The sequence below is a fragment of the Antechinus flavipes genome, chromosome 4 (assembly GCF_016432865.1).
Source record: "Antechinus flavipes isolate AdamAnt ecotype Samford, QLD, Australia chromosome 4, AdamAnt_v2, whole genome shotgun sequence".
Lineage (NCBI taxonomy): Eukaryota > Metazoa > Chordata > Mammalia > Dasyuromorphia > Dasyuridae > Antechinus > Antechinus flavipes.
This window is the reverse complement of record NC_067401.1, coordinates 120,249,503-120,270,056: the sequence shown is the minus strand read 5'-3', so window position 1 is coordinate 120,270,056 and position 20,554 is coordinate 120,249,503. Positions and strand designations below refer to the sequence as shown.

Genomic DNA, 20,554 nt, shown 5'->3' with positions numbered 1-20,554 from the left:
GGTTGGAGACTGACTTCTAAAGGGAGGCTGAGTTGGGACAGAGAGCAAAAAGGATAAATCGACTTCTAAGACGGAGACCACTAGATGGCTTCCTAACACGTACCCAGATTCCAGAGCTCCAGCTTCTGTTTCTTCTTGCTCTCTCCAATTTTGGGGGTGTGGAAGAGAGAAGAAAACCCCTTGCTGAGCCCAAACTGGCGACTCAGCCAGTGTTTCCCAAGCTGTCAGCAAATCCCTCCAAGCCATCACAACTCACTTGGCTTGCACAACTCCAAGAAAGGGGAGGGAGAGAAATATGTGTGTTTCAATCTCAGCAGTAACTTTGATATTTTCAGTTAAAATATTCCCCTTCCCTTTGTCAAAACATTCCTTGCCTCTGAAACATGTATTCAGATATGCATTGTATATTGGTCTGATATGTGTTCACCGACTTTAAATCCAATAATAGAGCTTTTAGTGTGGATAAGATCAAAGCAATCTTCTCAGCATATGCTACAAGGCCTGATTCAACATTTGACTTGCTAATTTTTTCCCAGGGCACTAAAATAATATTGTTCATATTGTTGCTTGCCATAATATGCATCTAAAATGAAAATACAGTTTTCTTTGCATACTATATATTGGGAATGTCAGCCTGGACGTTAAGGTGGTACAGGAGAGATAGATGAGCTCTTACTTCTTTGCTAATAGGATTTCCACTCCCCTTTTCTATCTCTCCTCCCCACCATCTTTTCCCCTAACCAACCCCCAAAGGAAAAAAAATCCACTGCTTTCTAGACTGAAGGGATGGATATGTTCATACTTTTCTCTTTCAGCAGGTTGTCTTTCTGTCTGCTGATGCTTAAAACCCCATTAAAGAGGCTGAGGGATGAAATAAGCCTGGTGTCCAATCCAGATGCCCTTGTTTATCCAGGGAAGAACCATACTCTTTGCTGACTTCAAGCTGTCCCTGGCAAATATAGGTTAAGCATCAGGAAAGTGAATGATGGTTAATACAGAGTATTAGTGTGGTAGAGCCCTATCCTCGAGTTTACATTGAACACAGAGTTGTAGATTCAGAGTTGAAAGTGCTCTTAGAGGTGCTTCAGTTTGACCATTCATTTTACAGTCACTTAGGCAATAGTCAATCAACATTTATTAAACTCCTACTATGTGCCACATAGCAGTTAGATAGCTAAATGAATAAAATGCTGGGTCTGGACCTAAGCTCAAAATCAGCCTCAGACATTTCCTAGCTGTGTCACCTTGGGCAGGTTGTATAACCCTGCTTGCCTCAATTTTCCCATCTGTAAAATGAGCTAAAGAAGAAAATGGCAATTAACTTCAGTATCCTTGCCAAGAAATCCTCCATGGATAGTATTGGTGTGCTATGGTCTACTGGCTCATGTACAGTAGGACTGAGCATCTGAAGAACAACATGCTGGGAATACAAAGAGAAATCTCTTTTCTTAAGGAATTGACAATCTAATGATGAGGAAGCTGATATCCCAACAGTAAAAGAGGCAGAACCAGGATTAGAATCCAGGTCTTCTACAAGACACTTGTTATTGTTTGTCCTTGATTCCCACCTTCACTCCACCAATGATGTCAGGAGGGTGATGTCTTGACTTGAAAGTGAATTGTATTTAAGGGAGGCAGGGCTGTGCAAAGTCTTCAGCCTCATTCTCTCCTCCAGTCCTCATAGCCTAGTGGCAAGACATAGGTCAGGAGGACTGGTGATGATGGGGAGGACCAGATGCAATGGGAAACCGGGGTTTTTTAAGCTAAGGTCTTTCCCAGGTCTCAGTTTGTCTGAGGCAACACCCATTCAGTGTTTAAGGCTAGGTAAGAAATGAGGCAAAGAAGACTTACTTTGTCCTCACAACAGAATTAGTAAGGGAGGGAAAGACCCTCAGAGTTTCTGGCCAGAACAGAAATAATTGCTATTTACACTCACTCTGAGCCATCAAAACTCAAATAATAACTAGACAACTGGTAACATAGTAGATAGAATACATGTGTCTGAGTCAAGACCTGAGTTCAAATCTTGCCTCAGTCATTTGCTAGCTGTGTGTCCCTGGACTTAACTTCTGTCTGCCTCAGTTTTCTCATCTTTGTTATGAGGGTGAAATGCTTTAATATTGGTAAGTACTTACTACAATGCCTGGCACATATTAGGCTCTGTGTAAATGCATGTTTTCTTCTCCCAATCCCTAATTCAGTGTTCTTTCTAACTCACTCTGCTGTCTGGAAGTCCAATAGAGATGTCAATTAATCTATGCTAAAATTTTTCATGCATTTGTATAGCTCTTTTAAAATTTGTTCTCAAATTTCTAGCCTAATTTACCCCTTGCTTTAAGCGAGGCAGGGAATTTTTTTGTCCATTTTTTCCCTAAAGGAGAAACTAAGGCTCAACGGGGTGCTATGACCAAAGTTATATAATAGAAATAATTGTTTGCATTGATGAATATAGGGCTTTGAGAGTATATGACACTTTTAACACACCATCTCATTTGAACAGCCAAACAGCCATGTAGTGATGTAGATACTACAGGAATTCTATATCCTCATTTATGAGGTCCCCACTGATTTCACCCTTGATCATATAATAAATATCAGGGTTCAAGGTTGAGCCCAAATCTTTCTTGATTCTTTCTAGTGCTTTGAGTCACAGAGCTGAAACTCTCTTCAAGACTAATGATATTATTGGTTGCCTAGTCAGAATCAGTGCTTAATTTTAAGGGAGCTTTCCAACAAAAAAATAGTAGGAGATCCCAGCTCCTACACATTCCATGGGCTGACCTGAAGTCAAAGGAGCTTTTCTACCATTCCCCCATCCTTAGAGACTTAATCTTCCTCCCCAAAGTGGGAGTATATTCTGTTTGAGAACTCACCCTGGGATAATCCACCTAGGGTACCACAGTGAAGGATTCTCTTTTCTTCAGTACCATAGTTAGTTCCTTCTCTTTTAGATAAGACCCAGCATGGAGGAGGAAACGAACCCAAGCTCTGCCTATGAGAACAAAGCCATAAACTTAGAGCAGCAGTTCTCAAAGCATGGACCAGACAAAGGAAAGGAGAATGACAGAAGTTAGGCACAAGGAAGGGCACTCTGAAAGCCAAAACTTAACAAATGTGTGAGCGAGTTGATGTGATCTCCTGGGAAATTTTCTTTCTTTTTTTTTTTTAAATTCAATTTTATTTTCAGTTCTAAATTCTTTTCCTCCTACTTTCCTCTCTCCCACTCATTGAGAAAGGGGGAAAATATGCCTGTTAAAAGCAAGTGTAGTCAAGTGAAATAAATTATTTTATATTCTTTTCCTCTCTCACCTCTCTCTGTCTCTCTGTCCCTATCTTTCTCTTTCTATCTTCTTCCCTTCTCTCTTTCTCCTCTTTCTCTTTTTTCCCTTCTCTCTGTCTCTCTCGCTGTCTCTCTCTCTCTCTCTCTCTCTCTCTCTCTCTCTCTCTTTCCTCTTCTCTTCTCTCTCTCTCTCTCTGACTCTCTCTCTTCCCCCTCCCCCTCTGTGTATATATGTACACACACATACAAACTCTTCCTTCAATCTGTACCTTAAGTCTGTCAGCCCTCTCTCTGGAGGTGGGTAATCTATCTCATCATGAATCCTCTGGAATTGTGGTTGGTTCTGTTGTGTTCATCAGAGTTAAGTCTTTCTTTTTTCCCCCCGAAGCAATTGGGGTTAAGTGACTTGCTCAGAGTCATACAGCTAGGAAGTGTTAAGTATCTAAAGTCACATTTGAATTCAGGTCCTCTTGATTTCAGGGCTAATACTTCAGAGTTAAGTCTTTCAAAATCATTTGTCTTTACGATATTGCTATTATTTTATAAATTGTTCTCCTAATCTGTGCACTTCACTTTGCATCAGTTCATACAAGTCTTCCTTCTGGGAAATTTTCAAGGAGAGAGAATTGTCATCTATGATAACAATGGGGACAAAGCATGACCAAAAGGGATGCCTCAGAAGATTTCAATTAAGAGAGAACTTTAGACTAAACTCCTATGAGACACTTAGCTCAATTAATTTATTATTTATATGAGGAAACAGAGATGAAATGACATAGATAGAGCAATGATTGAACTCTGCATCTCATGGCTCCAAATACAATGCTCATTATGTTGATGGTCAAAGGCAGAACAAAAATGGGAAATAAAGGATAGTATAGTATAGCCAGATCATCAAGTGACTTGAAATGGAAAGGGTACTAATGGTAGAAGATAAGACTGGAATGGAAGGATTATAGGATCATAGATTCTAGAATGGAAGCAACCTTAAAGGTTATCTAAGCCAACTCCCTTACAGCACAGATGAGAAACTGAATCCCCGAGGGATTGACTTAATGAAAAACACATAAGCAATAAGTATCAAAGCCAAGATTTGAGCCTGATTTTCTGACTCCAAATCAGAGCCCTTTTGTATCATGCTGCCTAAGCTCTAAAATCACATAATTCAATACCTTATTTTACTTCTCTCCACATATTCTGGCTCCCAAGGATACTGACCTCCTTGTTTCTCATATGTGACATTCCATTTACCAATTTGAAACACTTTCCCTAGCTTCCCTCAGTTTCCTTCTGTAAGAAACCTTTCCCACTCCTAGTAAACATTAGTTTACTGCCTTCTCTCTGAAACTCTCTTCTCAATTTATTCTGAATATATTTTATTTGTATATACTTTACTCATTCTTTCCCCCTGTTAAACTGTGAGCTCCTTGAGTGAGGATTTTTTTTTTTTTTGCCTTTCCTTATATCCCTAGCACTTAGTACCAGGTACAAGCTCAGTACCTGGCACATAGTAATGGCTCAAGAAATACAAATTGAGCAATGATTCAAGGAAATTCCAATAGACTTGGAATGTAAAATGCCATCCATATCCAGGAAGAGAACTATAGAGACTGAATATTGATCGCAGCATAGTATTTTCACTTTTTTGTTTATTTGTTTTTTTTTTTCTTTCTCATATTTTTCCCTTTTGGTCCAATTTTTCTTGCACAACATAACAAATATGAAAATATATTTTAAAGAATTGCACATATTAACATATCAGAATACTTGCTATTTTGGGGTGAGGGAGAAAAATTTTAAAACACAAAGTCTTAGAAAAACTATTTTTACATGTATTAGGAAAATAAAGTACTATTGAAAATTTAAAAAATATATGAATTAACTAAATTGTAGGTGATAACCAGTAAATCAATGAACAAAGGAACTGGTCTTGTAAGTTTGGTTTAGTTTCCTAAGAGTCCATCCATGAGACATTTTAGGATTTTTGTCTTCAGAGTATCCTCATGTGCTTTCCTCCCAGTGTAAGATCCTTATGTAAGAGTGTTTTTATTATTGTCATTGAGTGTCCACTGATGACTAGCACCATTCTTTGAAAGTCATAGATAGGCACTTAATGCTTGGCAAAATGAAATTAATTTCTTTCACCTCAAAAGAGGAAAAATTGAATTGAAATTGTCAACTTATATCTGAAATGCATTCTCTTCTCTTTACCTCTGCCTCTTAGAACTAGAACCCAGCAGTTGCATCCACAGTGGCTTTTGTCTCTTTGACACTTGAGAGCTACAGATCTTACAACACTTCCTATCTTTTTTTCACCCATTGTCCTTAATGAAAATCACAGGGTCAGGAACCAGGGCTAAGAAAAATGATGATAAGAACTTTAAAACATATACTTCAATGGCAGAACCAGAAATGGAACCCAGAGAAACCTGTGACACTTTCACAGCACCTTTAATTTAGAGCCAGAAGTTGCCTTAGAAATCAAATCAGCTAACATTTATTAAGCATCTACTACTAGACATTGTACTCAACTCTAGCAATACCAAGAGAAGTAAAAGATAGTCCCTGTCCTCAAGGAGCTCACAGTCTATGGGAACTAAATCAAATCCCTTTTTATAGGGAGGAAACTGAGACATAGAGAGAAGGGAAATAATTTGCCTAAGAAGAAGCAAAGCCAGAAGAATTCCAGCTCTGTTCCTCTGGAAAGAATCCACTCTTTACATCACAGCCAAATGTGAATGTCATTTATATAAGTCAGTAGAGCCATTTTATAATCATTAGAAGAGAAATCTCACCCTTGTCCATTCCATGGAGCCCCAAAGTAGGCAGATGCTAGCTAATAATGCCACACGCTGTTTCCCCCCTGATTGAAGCAGTAACCTCAGCAGTGGGGGGACTTGCTTGATTAGGGGCCAGATAGCGGCCTCAGAACAGAGGTATAAGAGAGAGTCACACAGAAGAGAGACTGGAATTAGCAAAGAGCGGAGTAGGAGTTTCATCATGGGGCCCAATTATTTGTAGCAGGAAATCAAAGATGCTCCCCTCTGGTCAGGACTCAAGGAATTGCATGAAAGGAGCAAAGGGGGAGATTTATTTTTAGAGGGGAGAAACTGGGAGTTCCATTTGCAATTTACCCACAGCAAGTTTAACACACACACTGATATTCATGCGATTTAAGATATTTAAGCAAACCAAATATATAAAAAATAAAGAATTATACCCAAAGTTGAATTAATTAGGAATGTAGTATGATGGAAAGAACACCTGATTCTGTCATAGAACCTGAGTTCAAATCCTATTTCTTTCCTGATTATGTTTGATCTTGGGCAAAACCCCTTATCTCCATGAGCCTCAGTTTTATAAAATGAGGAAGTTGGTGAGGAAAGATGAAGGGTTTGGATTAAATGATCTCTAACTGCCTTCCTAGCTTCAAATCTATGATCCTGGTTATTTACTTTACAAAAGGACTTAAGCCTGAAGAACAAGTCCTCATTTAAAATGATTTAATTTACAAAGAGTATGTGTACACACTATTTTTTTCCTAGGAATACATCTCCTTGGCAAAAGCAAAAAATGCACCAGGGAACTTTTTAATTATCTGTGTTAGTGGAGGGGCAACAGCTGCCTAAAGCACAGGTCTCCTCATGTCCCTTCCCTGATCCAGAATCTTCAACTCCATCTCCCTGTGGTCTCTAAGATAAAATAAGAGTTCTGGGCTTGGCATTTAAATCCCTTTACAGTCCAGCATCTATCATGCATCTAGCATGCCTTTGCAGATTTATTTCCTAATTCTCTGTTGCATGGGCTCAGTGTTCCAGCCAAATTGGTCCACTTCTTCCCATCCTCCATGCAGGAGATGCCATTTCCTGCCTCCACAAAAAGCCTTGTAAAGTCTCTGTAAGGAAACAGCAGAGCACAAAATACTGGGGCTAGTAACAGAATAACTAGGTTTGCATTATTCCTCCTTTACTAAATACCTGTGCAGCACTGCTCAATTCACCTGATCTCTAGGAAATGTGCAATGCACAAATTAGAGACATTTCCATCCCAAATGTTATTTGAACCCTATATGTAATAGGGCTTCTGACTTCTGATAGGTCTGATCAGCCACAGCTGGACTTGCTATATCTTAACTCTATTATAGTGATGTCATTTTGGTTCTCTTCGAGAACAAAGGATAATAATCAATCAAGTAATCTCTAGGCTTTCAATTTCATCCTGTTTAAAGGGAGAGAAGATTGGATTAGTTAGTCTAGTAACTACTCTCTGAGGTTCCTTCCAATTCCAGATATACATATTTACATATATACATACAATCCATAGAAACGGTCAATCTATACCTGGAATGCATTCTCCCCTCTACACCTGGAATGCTCTCCTCACATCCAACTCTTCATGACCCCCTTTGGGCCTTCCTTGGCAGAGATACCAGAATGATTCGGTATTTCCTTCTCCAGCTCATTTAGCTGATGAGGAACCTGAGAATTGAGGGACTTGCCCAGGATTACACATTTAGTAAGTATCTGAGGCTAGTTTTGAATTCATAAAATTGAGTCCTGATCTTGCTCCTGATACTGTATCCACTGCTTCACCTAGCTGTAGCTTTTAGGGACACCATCAGGTAATGATAAGTGTCTGCAGATATCTGGATTCAAATTTTGACACTTAATGGGTGTGTGACCTTAAGCAGATCACTTCATTTTTCTGAGCCCAAGTTTCCTCATCTGTAAATTTGGGGATGTAATACCCATAATAACAATCTTACAGCGTGATTGTGAAGATTAAATGAGATAATGCATATAAATTGTTTTTCCAGCTTTAAAGCACCAGCTGTTTTATTATAATCCATAGTTTTCTTCAAGACTCAGTTCAAATATTGCTTCCTTTGGGAAGTCTTTCTTGGTCCCCTAGTTTTGTGGTATTTCTTTTTCCCACCTCACATTATCCTGTCTTTACTTGTCTGTTTATATGCTGCATCATCCAAGAGAATTTAAGTTCCTTGAGGGCAGGAACTGGTTTTTTATTCTTATTCTGTATCTCCAGTGTCTAACCGAGTGCTTTGCTCATAATAAGTTTGATAAATAACTTATATAATAACAATGAAATCTCAGGTTCAGACAGAAAAAAATATGCCACAAAGCAACTTTAAAATGGATAAAAATTTTATTTGGTCATTATTATATAAATGTTGAGGAAGATATGGAGAAATAGAATAATAGTTATAGCTTTTATTTGAAGGTGTAGGTTTGTTTGCATGTATAGACATAGTAGATAGAGAGCAGGCCTCAAAGCCGGGAATATTTATGACCCATGATAAATCATTTAAATCTTTCAATAGCCTAAGCAAGCCTCTAAAATTATAAGTTGCCAATGAGGTGCTGACCCAAAGTCATTTTCCTTTATCTACCTATCCTAGTGAATTCTCCAAGTCCAATCCTTCATTTATGTAAAGCTCTGCAGGTTATGATAAGTGACATTGATATTTTAAGATTGTTTGGTCAGTTCAGTCGTGTCTAGCGCTTGGTGATTCCATTTTGTATTTCCTTGGTGAAGATACTAGAGTGGTTTGTCATTTTTTTTTCCAGTTCATTTTAAAATGAGGAAACTGAGTCAAACCTGAGATAGCAAAGCTTCCTGGATTAGCACCCACCCAATCATGGTCATGGTACTACTGGAAAGGCTGCCAGTGAAATGCTTTCCTTTGTTCTAGGAAGATTCTTGGGTGATACTCTTTAGTTTAATCTTGATATTTCTTGTCCAAATTCCCTACCCTTTTTCCACAAAGCAAAAGGGTAGAATAGGGTAAGAGCTGAAACCTGACACTTGTAAATCAGCCCAATATTGATAGCTTTCAGACTTAAAAATCTAAAAAAGGAGAGGAGAAAAAAAAAAAAACAATGATTAAGGGTATAAACCTGAAGCAGCAACTCTGATTCTTATCAAATCCTATTTTGGAATCTGAAAGTCTGGCTTTTCTATTCCTTCTGTGTGACCTTAGCCAATTCTCTTAACCTATATTGACATCAAATCCTGCTTTAGGGACAGCTAGGTCGTACAGTGGATAGAGCACCAGTCCAGGAGTCAAGAGGACCTGAGTTTAAATCTCAGCATCAGACATTACTGTGTCTGTATACCCCTAGGCAAGTCACTTAAGTCCAATTGCCTCTCCTAACTCCCACAAAAAAAAAAAAAAATCCACCTTTACACATATACTAGCTCTGTCACCCACAGCAAATCACTTAATCTCTCTCAATCTCAGTTTCCTCATCTGTAAAATGGAGATAATTAAGAATACTTACCTCATAGTACTGTTATGAGAATCAAATAGAATAATAAATATAAAATACTTTGCTGTCCTTGAAGCCCTAGCTTTATTACTATCAATATAATATTTATTGTTGATTTGATGATGATAGCTGAAAGAGTTCTGGATTTGGATTCAGAATATCTAGTTTTGAATCTTGGTTCTATCCCAGTACAATCTGTACGACCTTGAGTACAGCATTTAGTCTGTCTATGTCTCAGTTTCCTGAACTGTAAAATTCAGCAGCTGTTCTACATGCCCTTTAAAGTCCCTAGAACTATGATCCTAAAGCATCATCCCATAGTAACCATAGCCCAAGGTTTGGGGGAGTATAGACCCCAGCAGGCGCTTGTTGAAAATGGTCAGAGGGGCACAAACTGGGGCTTAGATTTGTGCTAGATTCCTAGAATAGTGTCACTGTCACTTGAGAAGTGCCCCCTCCGGAGATGTTCATCCTATCTCCCCAGGACCTGCCTGAAGCCTCAAAGGCCAAGCTGCTTCTTTTGGGAGATAAGGCCCCAAAGAGTTTGGGGGAAGGGTGGGGAGAGGGGCGGGGAGGCAGGCAGAGTAGGAAGGAGACAGTGAGGGATTAACTAGGCTGCTGTGTTCAGGAGCCTATTTCTAGCATCCTTCTCACTTGTAAGCTAATTTTAGCCTATCCATTCTGCTTCCGTTGCCATTTATAAAATGAGAATGTCAAATGCAGTATTAAACAAGGCAGGATGAAGGCAAAAAAGAAAATGCCAGAGAGGCATTTAATAAATGAATCTACGTGTTTATGTGGGAGGGATCCACAACACAAAACAGCTTAAAACATATACATGCATTAACTCTCTTTATGTGGAAGCTCAGAGTGCTGGGGTATTGGGCAGGGGGGAGGTGGTAGGGAAAAGAGAAGGAAAGAGACCAAGGATCACAAGTGATGGGACTTCTGATTTTTTTTTTTGGTCAAAGGTTATTTGGCTCACAGGGAAGTTGGTTAGGCTATCTATATTGGGTATAGAATGTGTCTCCCCCTCAGCTCATTTGTCCTTCACATATCCTTGATAGCTAGCTTCATTCCTGTAGTGTCTGCCTGAGAGATAGCTAAATCTAAGAACCTTAGCCCCCTTTTTGAATCCTTTCCTGCTTACTGACTCCTTCACTTTGGGTGGGATCTAATGCCATCCTGTAAGAGAAAAGAACTAGGAATGCAGCATGGAAGTAAGGATTGAAGATAACAGGGAGACAGTCATCCCAGTTTCCTTCAGATTTCTTCCTCCTTTCTAAAGTTACCCTTCTGAAAAGATTTCTCTCCTTCCTTCTGGGATTTCTCCTCTTTCATCTGTCCTGATGACCCTTCCCAAAGACTGAGTGCTAATACCAGAGATTCCTCCTCTTTTTTTCTCTACTTTTCTTTTTTCTTCTTCTTATCTGAAAGAAATGGAAAGGAAAAGAAAGGAAGAAAGGGAGAGGAAGGAAGGGAGGGAAGAGAATGAAAGAAGAAAAAAAGAATGAGGGAAGGAGGGAGGAGGATGAAAGAAAAAAGAAAGGGATGGAGGGAAGAGAACAAAAGAAAGGAAAGGAGAGAGGGAAGAATGGAAGGAGGGAGGGAGGCTAAGGGATTCCAAGACTTATATCAATGTTGGGGGTATAAACTTTCTTAGCTTTGAAATCAATTTGCAAAGTGTCTTCCTATTATACTTCCTACCTTGGTGCTCACAAGTGAAATAGGAAAGGCAGCAGCCACTTTCCCCAGCTTCCTCAAAGAGTCTTTTTCACTCTCTCTCCATGCTCCTGACAAACGAAACCTTCTGACATAAATTCACCTTGCCAGGTAGGTGGAAAAGGAAAAGTATCTAAAATGGTAGCAAGAAACAGATAGATGGGCAGAGCAAAAGGGATCACCACCACAGTGGGAGTTTCCCCATCTTTCTCTGCCAATTCTGCCTTTTTCTCTTATCTTCTTGTGTTAAATGATCACATTTAAATGTAAGACTTCCATCCTCTGCACTCGGAGAATGATAGGGTGTGGCAATGGTTTATAAATGCTCCTGGTTTAAAATTTTAGTTTTTTAATTTGTTTGTTTTGTGTACCAAATCTATGTTTTTGATTTAAGAAAGTCCTCCTATCAGTATAGACTGGCACTTTATGGAGTCTTAGAGAGTGAGTTATCTGGGTCACAGAGAGATTAAGTGACCTGCTTGGAATTGCACAGCACTGTTAGAAAGCAGTATTTGAACTCAGGTCTTTGTGACCATGAATGGGACCAACTCTCTCTCCCTTATATTCCACTCAGATGGATAATAACAAGATTTTTACAGACATCCTTCTTTAAGTAGGACTTTTCTCACTTCAAGCCCCTGGAGTAGGCAGTTAAGACACCAATAGATAAACATTTCAAAGGGCTCTCCTCACAACAACATTGGAAGATAGTCAGTGCCAAGAAAGAATGACTAGAATGAGCTATTAAGTGACTTATGCAGTCATGCTTTTAAGAGGAATTAGAAGCAGAATTCGTACCCAAATCTTCTAACTCCAAGATCAAGGGGCGTGAAAATGGCAGAGCCAAGACTTGAACTGAGGTTTTTTGACTCCAAGGCCAGTACTTCTTACAATACACCTCAGATAAAAGGGATTAAAAGAAGCTCTTTCTTGTTGTTCATTCATTTTTTTCTCAGCCATGTCCAACCCCAATTAGAGTTTTCTTGGCAAAGGTTCTGAAGTGGATGTAAAATTGACACTATTATTATTCCCATTTTATAGATGAAGAAACAGAGCCTGAGAGATCAAGCAATTTGCCCAGTGTCACATAGCTAGTTAAGTGTCTGAAGCAGAATTTGAACTCATAGTTTCACAACAACATAGTTCACAACTATGTGAACATAGTTCACAACTGAACAAGAGTTCAGTGCTCTATCCACTGCGCCCCCTAGATGCCCATTTTCCTTCCTCCACCTTTTTCTCCCTCCTTTGCTTCTTGTTTATACCACCTTTACTTCAGAGTTTCCTTCTTCCTGTTGCTTTCTCTCTTTGCTGATCTTGCTTCTTTTTACCCCATGCCCTGGCTTCCTCTTCAGCCTTCAGTGCTCCTCTGTACTCCCCATTGCAGGTTATCAGCTTTTCTGGGCAGAGGAGAACGCTTATAATTCATCCTAATTGGGCAGGGGAAGGTCAGTCTGAATTAAGGAAAAGTCAGCGTAATCAAACTTTTTTTTTTTTAAGAAATGATGTTTAGTTACTATAGAATACCAAGAGTAACATTGCTAGCAAGGGAAAGGGATGCAGGGCTATATATCTCAGGGAACCTCTGTGCTTAAACAAATAGATATGAATCATTTATAATTAGCACATTCATCGTCTGAAGGTAAATGCTGCTATGGAAGGCCTTTACTTTTAAGTAGGCTAATATCTCCCTTGTTTACTGATCAGCTTACAGAGAAGCCTGTGTTTTATAGTTGTTTTTGATTTTTGTCTAATGCAAGGGCAAATCCAACTGAGTACAAATTTATTAAATCCCTACTATGTGCCAAGGAAAGATAAGGATGTTTCTCTGACTCAGAGTTGCTTCAAAGTATCAGGGATATGTTGATCTAGTTTTGGCAAACTCTATAAGGTAAATATTCTTGTACATGTGTCTTCTTCAGCTCTGGTGCATATTGCTTCAAAGTATCAGGGATATGTTGATCTAGTTTTGGCAAACTCTATAAGGTAAATATTCTTGTATATGTGTCTTCTTCAGCTCTGGTGCATACTTATCAGCCATCTTCTACAAGGAAAATAGCTTTTTTGGTTTGTTTTGTGAGTAGGAAAAAAAAAAGAGCTGTTGTTGGTACACTGACAGCTCTTTGTTCCAGTATCCTGCCATTAAAGAGCAGTAGCTCACAACTACCCTTAGTTCTCCATTCCAAAGACTCAGTTTTGTTCTCCTGAAAAATTCAATTAATTTATACACACATACCAGCAACTGTGCTGGAGAAACTAGGTGGCACAGTGGATAGAGTTTCATCAGGAAGATCTGACTTCAAATCCAACCTCAAACACTTATTAACAGTGTGGCCCTCACAAGTTACTAAAAGCATTCTGTTTGCTACAGTTTTTTCATCTGTAAAATGGAAGTAGTAATAGTAACTGGCTCCCAAAATTGTTGTTATGCTCAATTGAGATAATAATTAAGCATTTGATACATTGCCTGGCTCATAGTAAGTGCTATCTATCTATCTATCTATCTATCTATCTGTCTGTCTCTCTGTGTGTGTGTGTGTGTGTTAGCTATTATTACTTATTATTATTATTTGCTGAGGAAAAGGAATTATTTATTGATGCCTGTTCCTTTACATGGTGGGTTCAAAACATCTGTTTTGTCTTGTTCATTTACTATGGAAATGAGAGTCTAGGAATGTTATTTTTGCCTCTCCCACTCCATATCAAGCTTCTCCAGACTTTTAACTTTTTTTTGGCTCCTTTAGGTCTGATCCTTTGCATCACAGCTACCTCATAACTATCCACTCTTTCCATCCCCACCAGCTAGAAAATCAGGAGAACAACATCTCAGTCAGGACAATATCCCACCCCACTCCCTACTTCTATGTAGACAGTAACTTGACTTCTCCTAAACGGCAGCAGTGGCAGCCCCATCTAAGATATGCTTCCTGTAGAAGGTGGCCTTTTTAATGTGTCTTTTAAAACCTAGGGATTCTAAGAAGCAGGGATGAAGGGAGAGGGTGCTTCAGGCAGGAGAGACAGACAACCTGGGCAAAGGCATGAGCAGGGAACAGCAAACAGGATGGTTTGTGCAGAGTTTAAGTTTTTTTTTAAGGAAAACAATATGTAGTAAGCCTGGAAAGGTAGAGTGGAGACAGATTGTAAAGAGCTTTAAATGCCAGAGCAGTTTGTATTTTATCCTAGAGAAAATAGGGAGTTATGGGAGTTTCTTGAGCAAGGGAGTAAATGGTCAGATATTTACTTTATGAATAACAGTTTATGGTCCAGGGAGTTCAGCATGAATCATTTGCTTCAGACAAGCCATAGAATCCTGGGAATCAGACTGGAAAGATTGGCTGGACTCAGATTAGAAATGACCCAGAAAACCAAGAACAATTTAGATTTCAAATTGTAAATTTCTCTAGCTTCTTCTGATCTCCCTCCTACCTGCCATCCCCTTTTGGGTCTCCTTTACTAGAGTCTTTGCTCTAATGAATCTTTTCATTGTCTTTAAACAAGATTGCTGGAGCAAAAGCTTTCAGATCAATAAGGTTCTCATAAAAATTTCAAGCACCTTCGTCCTCCGATATAGCACCTTCTAAGTCTCATTTTCCAGGTTTGCCAGGTGTAAAGAAATCAGTTCAAGGTCCGTATTCCCTTGGCCTGGGTACGTCCTGCAAAAGATTGGGCATGGCCTAATCCAAAAGCTCTGTGGGAGACTAAAAAATGTCTAGGAATTTCTGATAACATGTGCACGACTTTATAACACATTCTCCACTCCGCTCTTCCTTTAGAATTTATCAATCAACTACTCAACCCACATTCACTTATTAAGCACTTATTATATGCCAGGCACTGTGCTAAGTCCTGGAATTACTAAATAAAAAGAAAAATAGTAGCTTACATTCTATTGGGAGAGACAGAGTGTGTACTAGGCATCCCGAGAGAGGAAGATGAATCTGGAAGGAAGCTGATCATTCTAAAAGGCAGGGGAGAAGAGGGAAAATTCCAAGCATGGGGAACAGCCAGGCCAGGGCACTGAGATGAAAGATGAGTGTGTGAGAAAGTAAGGCTATTGTGGCAAAGGGTCGGGAGGAGAGTGATATATAAGAAAATTAGAAAGATAAAAAAGGACAAGGTTGGGATGAACTTTAACCACCAACGGAATTTACATTTAATGCTAGACAAAACAGTGAATCATTTGTGTTTGTTGACTAGAAGGTAAATGGTAAAGCCTTATCTTAGGAAAGGGCAACCAGACCTCAACTCAGATTTGGTCTTAGATACTTGCTAGCTATGTGATCCTGGGGAAGTCACTTAACCTTATTTACTTCAGTTTCCTCATCTATACAATGAGCTAAAGAAGGAAATGGCAAATTACTCCACAGTATCTCTGCCAAGAAAACCCAAAATGGGGTCACAAAGAGTCAGACACACTAAAAAATGACTGAACATTGGTCCTAGGAAAAACATTGACAGCTATGTGGAATATGGATTAGAGTGGGGAGAAATGAGATGGGAAGCCTAATAAGAAAGCTATTTCAGTAGTCCAGGTGAGGTGGCTGGTGGCTGGTAGAGCGGAGAGAACGGGCTGTACACTAGAGATGGAGCAAAGATTGAAAAGACAAGATTTGGTCATTGATTGTATGTGGGATGAGTGAGAGAACAATAGTGTGTCAGTAGGGTTATAAAGCTGGTTGATCTGAAAAATGGCAGTGCCTTCCACAGAAATAGGAAGTTTGGAAGGGCTGAAAGATAATGACTTCTATGATGTACATCTTAGACAGCTAGGTGGTACAGTGGATAGAGTACCAGGACTAGAGTTAGGAAGACCTAAATTTCAATATGGCTACAGACACTTACTAGATGCATGATCTGGACAAGTCACTTTACCTTGTTTGCCTCAGTTTCCTCATCTGGAAAATAAACTGGAAAAGGACATGATGAACCATTCTAGTATCTTTGCCAAGAAAACCCAAAAAGGGGATCACAAAGAGTCAGAAATGACTAAAAGACTAAAATAAATGGACATATTGAGTGTAGGATTTCTTTGGTCATCCAGTTTGAAATGTTCAGTACATAATGGGTTATAAGAGACTTACTTGAGGAGAGACTTTTTTGTGTCTTGGGATTTTATAGCTTTGTGTGGTCCCTTTTCAAATGTTTGATGAAAGATGTAAATGGGTGTTCTTTTTAGTGGTCTTGGAAAGACTGTTGCTTCTCTGAGCTGATCATTTCTCTAGGGAAAAAAAATCAGGTTAAACCACTCTGTAGCACCTTTCACTTTCTAATCCAACAATAGCATTCCCCACAATATCAGCAAAACTAACCATTGCCAGCAAATATAAGTATGGAATTCACAGTTATTAACAGACAGAATTAATGATGACTTTCCAATGTTCAATAGCTTAAGGATAGATCTTTGCTAACAGCAAAAAGCTAAGAATGGTCAATTCTGCAATGAAACACAAATTGATTCTTTGGCAAAATTAAGAGAATTCTGCTCTTTTCTTCAAAAAAATTTTCCCAGACCTAAAGCACAGTTATATGGGACAAATCCCTTAATCTCTCCTAGCCTCAGTTTCCTCATCTGTAAGATAAGGGATTGGATTAGAGATGTAATAGCTCCTTTCAGCTCTGAATCCTTGATACTATTACTAGCTACTCTCTTATAGCTCTAATCCTGTGATCTTGTGAAATGGACAAAAAACACTTTATAAGCAGCAAAGCTTGCAAGGTATTACTCTTTACCTACCAGTTTCTATCCAGCATTGTATGAGTTCTCAGTAAAAATTTGTAACTAGTAGAAAGGAAAAAGGGGAACCGAGACTAGGAAAGAGTGACAAAAAGTCCATATTAGGTGTCTCACCTCTGATTCATTTAAAGGGAAGTATTACAGCTCTCAGATCTATAATCATCAAATGGATTTTTGAGCAATTCCTTTTACTGTCTCTAGCTGTTCCCTTCCCTATGGGGGGAATTAATAAACTATGCCCTACTTCCCCTATCTCCACAAACATACTCAGCATCATTGAAATACATTATAGTATAGTCAGAATGAGTGCTGAACTTGGAATAAGGAAAATCTGGGTTTTTATTGGTTTCCAGAACTTACTATCATCGGGACTCTGGACATGTCATTTAACTTCCTTTTCCTCAGTTTCCCCATCTGTAAAGTGGGGATAAAAATAGCACCTTTTTTATAGGTAGCTTGTGAAAGTAACAAGATCATGCATTTAAAGTATTTCTTAATCCTTTAAGCATTAGATAAATGCCAGTTAATACTATTATTAATAAAATGGACAAATCGTTTCACTTATCCAAGCCTCAGTCTTCTCACCTGTGAAATGGGAATAATAATACCTCACAAGTAAGGCTCAAATGAGATAATGTATATAAAGCAAAACTGGGCACTTGCGGCCTTTGACTTTCCTGAGTTTAGCCTGAGTCACATTAAAATGTAAGTAGGAAATATAAAAGAAAATAAATAAAAATGCAATAAAACATAGTTAATATCACATTTTTTAATTAAGTCAATATGCACCTTACAGGGACCCTTAAGTATGGTATAATAGCTCCCACTTCTTTTTCAATTTGACACAACCTACATAAAACACTTTGAACACAGTAGAGGATGGTATTGATGTTTGCCCTTATTATTACTCATTGTGACCTGGTGAATAGAAAATCAAGTTCAAAGGCAGGAGCATCTGGATTCCAGTTTGGCCTGAACACATTGGTTCAATGACCCTGGGCCAGCCATAAAAACTCTCAGTGTTCTAGGTAATTCTACAAGTTACAGAGAAAAGTCTCATCTTCATTGTAGAAGGCATTTCTTTGGTCCTAAGTCCACTAGGCTGTTGAAGTCATAGGTCCATTCTCTGTTCCTCTCTCTTATTTTTATTGCCATATCTGGTTTGCTAAGTAAGGAATGTATTTGTGGAGTGGAAATTTGAAATCAATCCTCTCATGCATCTGAAGAGGTAGAACATTTCTATTTATTGGACTCATAACAGTCATTTGTTCCTTCTGAACATTATCTCTGGGACCATGTGTTTTTCTCTAAGTTGTGAGTTTAAAACTTGCCTTCCCAGTAGCAATTGGCCATTGATTACCCAATGAGGTTCATTGCAAAGTTATTTTTTTCCTAACTGTGCTGAACCAAATGGCATTTCTTTGTTAATTACCAGTCCTTCCATCAAAGAGGACTGTGGTTGTTATGTTCTTTTGTTCTTATGAATTATTATAGTGGGAGGTGAAACAGGTCTGCATTAATGCAAGGAATTTAGGAATAGCAACCTAGATAGGCTGTGTTCTCCAGGATTCACTTCTCTTTTTCAAATACATCCCCAGACAGATTATCTCTAGAATGGACTTTTCTTGGGAGCTGATCATGGGTATTTAAGCATCAGTCTTGCTAAAATTTGGGCCAGGAGAAATAGGAGATGGGAGAGATGTACAGTAACAGCTGGAAGGCAATTCTATTTGAAGCTGGTTGTTATGGGAAAGCTGCCATATTCAGACTATTTCCCTTCAATTCATTACCCTGAGTTTGCCATCATTCACACCTAGAACTAAATGACAGTGAAGAGCTAGGCATCCTACTTCTGTGACACATGTGGAGCTAAATAAAGTGAAATCTCCTGCCCTGTACCTCCTTATTAAGATACTTTCAGTCTAATTTCTCCCCAATTCTCCTGCCCCAAGAACTCAGCCTACTAATTGCTATGGATCAGAGAAATTGTTGAATGGGAGCAAATGCTTCGATCTGATGCTAACTTGCATAGAAAGAGCTCTCTTCCTGTGAACACAGTTCTAGTCCCTATTCTATCCTCAATGATGGAAGCTGTGGAGATGTTATAAGACTGGGGATTGACCAAAGGAAGAAAACATGTCTGCTACATTTGATTTCTCCAGCATGGGAACATTATTCTCTCTCTGTTCCTCCTTCTGTATTCTTCAGTGGATGCTTTCTAAAGTGGATTAACTGTTGAGTGACTGAAATTAGAATTCTGCTCCCCTTCCCAACTCAACAAATCCAACATGGCGTCCTTTCAGGAATAAGTGACCAATAAATTTAGGAAATTCTCTAGTAAAGCAGGCATCTCTACAACTCACAGTCTTAGAGATGTCTTGAGCCACTGAGGAGATTAAGTAACTGGTCAGGATGTAAAATGGCAAGAAGAATGTAGGTATAAAATGTATATAACCTGGTATAGGGAAAGCAATTATAGTGATGATGATAACCAAAACATTATCAAAGCCTAAACTATTGTTTGCAATGGTCCAGATGTAACAATAGTCCATAAAAACTTCACAATGTTTTTAATAGATGTTGCCATCCAAATTACTCCTAATCTTCAAGCTGTGTGGAATATAAAGCTTTCAAAATACAGAGGTCTAAAAGAAGGAATGGGGATAGGATGAGGTACACATTATCCCCATCATGTGGAGTGATACCAAAAATGTTTGCTCTTGTTGAGCTTAGAGAAGATATGCTTTTATTTCTTTGCTCATATTCAGTTAAATTTAATCCTTCCCTCAATGAGCAGACATTTACAAAATATCTCCTCTGTCCTGGGTACTGTGGTAGGCACTGAGGATACAAAGACAAAACTGGAGATAGCCCTTGCCCTCAAAGATTGGTCTAGCTGGGGGAGACAACATATACATAAATTAGTCTATAGCAAAGCTTAAATTGTGAGTTGTGACCCCATGTGGGGCTCACATAACTGAATATGCGGGGTCATGAAATTAAGGTTTGTTATCAGTATTTGATTTGTATATCTATTTTATATACCTATATACCCAGAGTCACATAAAAATTTCTTGGGTATGAAAGGATTGTGAACAGAAAAGGTTTTAAAAGCCTTAGTCTATACAATGTATATACATAATAGGTATATTAAAATATGCAAAAGAGTTGCATGATTCTTTTGTCTATCTACACAATTATATACAGGAAATTAAAGACAAAAGAATAATAGCAAGACAATGGCTTGTCCTTGAACTTTCTATCTGAATTCTGAAGTAAAAATTGAAAAATTATTAAAATTAAATTATTTTATTATATTTTGTGCTGCATTATATTATATATTATGTTATACCCATATTAACTAATGAATTTAATATGTCTATACATATTACATTATATTTTATATTATTTATTATTGATAATGATGATGATAAAACTCTCAAAATCCAGAGATCTAGCAGAAGAAATCATGACTCTAAGGGAATAGGATAAGGTCTATGTCACCCTCTTGATGCTATTTTCTCTAGGACT

At 38.5% G+C, this 20,554-nt stretch overlaps 1 protein-coding gene across 9 annotated transcripts in view; it reads left to right on the top strand.

Annotated features, from left to right (window-relative positions):
* The window catches only part of MSI2 (musashi RNA binding protein 2), a 516,507-nt gene that overhangs the window by 408,343 nt on the left and 87,610 nt on the right, over window positions 1-20,554 (top strand). The window lies entirely within an intron of this gene.